Below are 4,497 nucleotides of genomic sequence, written 5' to 3' on the forward strand. Positions count from 1 at the left end.
AGAGCTGGGACCTGACACCTGTGCCCTCTGCTCAGAGTTTGCAGCTCTGATCTCCCAACCCCCTGCTCCCACACAGCTCCTCCCTGGCCCAACACCCTGACATCCTCAGGCAGAGGGACCTGACCCAGGGCCAGGGAGGGGTCAGAGAGCTGGGGTCTCATTTGCATGGACAGCCCTCCCTCTCTCAGAAGATGAAGAGGGGAAGGGGGAGATTAGAGGAGGCTCTGCTCAGCTGTGGGGCACAGAAGTCAGGACCAGGGATGACCTGCACCATGGCCTGGTCCCCTCTCCTCCTCACCCTCCTCGCTCACTGCACAGGTGACTGAATGCAGGAACAAGTAAAGGGACCCTGGGAGGACAAGTGGTTCTGGGTCCTCCTCTTGTCTGCAGACCCCAGCATCACTCTCTCTGTGTCTCTCCCCCTTGCAGGGTCCTGGGCCCAGTCTGGGCTGACTCAGCCATCCTCCGTGTCGGGGGCCCTGGGCCAGAAGGTCACCATCTCCTGCACTGGAAGCAGCTCCAACATCGGGGGTGGTAGTTATGTGAGCTGGTTCCAACAGCTCCCAGGAACAGCACCCAGAACAGTCATCTATGGTAATAACAACTGACCATCAGGGATCCCGGATCGATTCTCTGGCTCCAAGTCTGGCAGCTCAGCCACCCTGACCATCAATGGGCTCCAGGCTGAGGACGAGGCAGATTATTACTGTGCAGCCTGGGACAGCAGTCTCAGTGCTCACACAGTGCTCCAGGCCTGAGGGGAAGTGAGACAAAAACCCACTTGCGCCATCTGTATAGGGGGACACATGCCAGCAGTTCTTGCTCAGCTAAGCCTGTCATGCTCCTTATTCCTTTGCTGACGCCCTGGGCCCGGGTCCATCAGGGGCATCGACAGGGAGCAAGGCTCTCCTGTCACTCCTGTCCTCAGAGTCACTCAGAGTAGCCCATTCCTCAATAAAGAGTCTCCATGTGAACAGAAATTTCTTGTTTCATCAGCTGGGGTATTTTACTTCTAGGCTGAACCATATTATTTTTTCCCTTCTGCTCTTCAAATATATAAAACATTTTGTTTTGTCTCTGAGCATATCATGGGACCTCAGCACTCCCCATGTGGTGTTTGAAGAATAACTCAGTCCTGTAGCATCGGAAATTATTATCTACTTGATTATAAACGGTGCTGCTACCTAGTTTTGTCTTATTTCCTGATTCTTTGAGAAATAGATGCTCACTTAGTTTGGAAAAATATAAAAAAAAAATCCCCAAACTTTTGTCCGTAGAAAAAACCTGCATGTGAATGTTTATAACAGCTTCATTGCTCATCACTAAAAACGGATAGCAACCAGAATTCTGTCCACAGAGATTTACCTCAGGTTTATATCTAATCACCCAAACATAGAACTTATCAGAGATGCCAGCAAATAGGCAGCACATTTATAAAGAGGGATATAATACATAGTATGGTTAAAGTTACATCACATATGGGAAGCAGCGAACACTCTGGAGAGAGTGCAAACATCCGCAGTTTCTGGGAGGATAAAAGAGACAACAGGGTTGATCATGTGAAGAAAGGAAAATGTTTCTGAGCAACAGAATGATTCTATAGGACCCTGTCTAGCACTGAAATGACACGATGACACTGTCAGAGTCACTGAACACTGTACAGCCACATGACAGATCCCAAAGTGTGCAGGTACAACTCATTTGGGAGGTTTGGTTCCCGGGATGGCACGCGGACTGTGACAAACCCACGTACCTACAGCACAGACGTGTGAGCTCAGCTCAGCACAGGGCTCAGGGGACACTGCTGAGCTGAATGATGGTGAACATGAGTGGAGCCCGTCCGTGTAGAGTCACAAGAGACTGCGTGTGAGCTCTGTGCTCTAGTAGGTAAGCTCGTGTCCCGTGGGGAATGAGCAGATTATGTTGACGGGGCTGCACTGTATCCTGGAATCGAACAATCAAGTCAGTGGATTGGTGGTGGTGGAGCCAGATTTCTCACGTTAGGAATGGAAGTTCACAGAAATAACCAGGGAAGGAGGCTTGAGTGAAGCGTGTGGTCACGGGTTAGAGCTGGAGCTGGCGGCTTGGAATCCTGTGTCGTTTGATGGAGACAGATAATCACCTGTGGAAACAGTCACCACTCTGTTCACGTCCCCAGGTTAGTTGACTCATATAGAAGTCCTAGGTCTGTCAGCTAAGCGGGAGAACAAGCAGAGATGCCCCGTAGCCATGAGGTGCATTGTCCTAAATACCGCTCTCTAATAATATTCTCCCCGAGGACACGCTGGCTTCCTTGGAGAAATCTTAATCCCCAGACCAGGAATTCCACAGGGTGAGTGTGGAGCACCTTCTAGTGTCAGAAAGTGAAGAATCCTTTAAGTCAAACACAAGCACATCAGCACAAACAGACACACACACACACACACACACACACACACACACACACACACGACATGGTGTGAAGGAGCTCTCAGGAGCCAACTTAAAATGCTTCCATTGTGTAAAACTGGAAAGATGTGAGCAACCAAATAAATGCAATAGCATCAGGTTATAACTCAAAGTCTAAAATAGCTGTCCATGGTCCATATTGTTCACTGTTTGAACAAATGAATAAACGGAGGAAGAAGAGACACATTCCAGCACAGAGATTTCAAGTAATAGGTGCAAACACTTAGCATGAAGGGTGTCGGGCATGATCCCTGCTCAGCAAGTGTGGACAAAGTCACCCAAACAAGGAGAGTCTGAGAAAGTGTCCCAGTGAGAGAAGCTTAAGGAGCCATCACAACTAAATGCCACAGAGAATCCTGGACTGGATCTTAGAACAGCATAGGGACATTACGTAAAAACTAAGAGAATCTGAATAAAATCTTAATAAACCATGGTTGTTAATTTTTATGGGTTGAACTGTATCTTCATCAATTCATGTGATGAAAGTTCTAAAAAATCTTGTATTTCAGAATGTGATCTTATGTGGACATGGGGTTGCTGCAGATGTAGTCAGCTGAGGTGAGGCCAGTAAGGTTTACTCTCATGTGTCATGGATTGTACTTCTCTCTCTTTGGTTTTCCTCTGACTCTTTGGTTGAAATGTTGCTGAAATGCATCACAGTACTTTATAGAACAGAACCTAGGAATCCAACCTTCATTGTCAAAGAAGGCCCTCATATTACAGAAAAAAATTCGAGAAAATGCAGTAGTTTTATTACTGTGGATTGATGGAGGCATTTACCAAATGAACACGATGAAGCCTCAATCTGAGTGGGATGCCTTGCTCTGGGAGCCCCTTGATGTAGGAGTAGAGAAAGAAGTTCTAAGAAGAGGGAGGTCCCTTCTACAGTGTAAGGATTTATTTCCATCCTCATACTGAGAATACCTACAAAACCAGACTAATAAAAAGGAAAATGAATCCTAAGTATATCAGAGTGACACAAGGCTTACTGAATTCCCAGGTTAACTGTAAAAGGAGATGAAAACTAGAGTGGGAAGTGTGAACAGTGGACACGTTTTTGTTGAAAGTATTTTAGTCTCATGACCAATGCAGACATCAAATGCCAGAGCCTGTGCCCTGGGGGTTTATGGGAAGTTCCAGGAGACTCGTAATACAGCAACACCAACATTAGTCTCACTGTAAGCATGTAGACTTTTATCAGGTGTGAACCAGCAGTGAACTCTGGGAAACATTAGGCCACGGAGTGAGTGTATCCTTACAACATTCTCTTTCTATGCCTTTCCCAGAAACAGCCCTTACAATTTCTGCAAAGCAGCCCCACTGTCCCCTGCTCAGTGACACAGCTGCCCTGATGCACAGCTGGGTCATCCAGCTTTGTCTAGAAAGTCCTGTAATTACATATGCACATATTTCCATCTCCCATGGAACAGGGCTCCTCCTGGAGTGAGAAATTACTGTAAATGAGCACAAAGATTGGAAACATAGTACAGGTCTGCCCAACATTGGAAAGTTCTCTTTACATCACTTAGCTTTTATGGAACATTTACATTCATAGCAGCTTTTAGTGAGAAAAGAAATCTGAAGCAGATTTTCAGTTTCACAAAAACATAAGTGCCCACATAGTCCCTAGTATTAGTTGTGCAGGAAGCCTCTATAGGACAGTGCAAACCCAGCAGCATGAGGGGGTGCCTTCCAGCGCCTTCCCTGAGATCTACACACAGCAGCTCAACAACAGGCCACCAGAGCTGTGACCCGTGTGTGTTATCATATGTGCTTTCCTCCTTTTTGATGGAGATCTGACAGCAAATTGTGTCCTTTGGGATTAGAGAAGCCTAAGAAAAGTTAATTACCCTTTGAGTCTGGAAACATGCAAAGATTATCATATCAATTAATGTTACATACTTCTTTGCCTCATGCCATTGGGGCTGCCTAAGGTTTGTTGGGAATGATGTACATTCAGACAGCAGGGGAAACATGCCCTAAGACTTGGTCCGCGGATGTGTGTATCCACAGGGATGTGGTGAGCTGCAGAAATCACCTGGGCTCTCA

At 46.6% G+C, this 4,497-nt stretch overlaps 1 pseudogene; it reads left to right on the forward strand.

Annotated features, from left to right (window-relative positions):
• Window positions 1-205: 205 nt before the first annotated feature.
• LOC113248748 (immunoglobulin lambda variable 1-40-like) lies at window positions 206-758 on the forward strand (annotated as a pseudogene).
• The last annotated feature ends 3,739 nt before the right edge of the window (window positions 759-4,497 follow it).

The sequence above is a fragment of the Ursus arctos genome, unplaced genomic scaffold (genome assembly GCF_023065955.2).
Source record: "Ursus arctos isolate Adak ecotype North America unplaced genomic scaffold, UrsArc2.0 scaffold_39, whole genome shotgun sequence".
NCBI lineage: Eukaryota > Metazoa > Chordata > Mammalia > Carnivora > Ursidae > Ursus > Ursus arctos.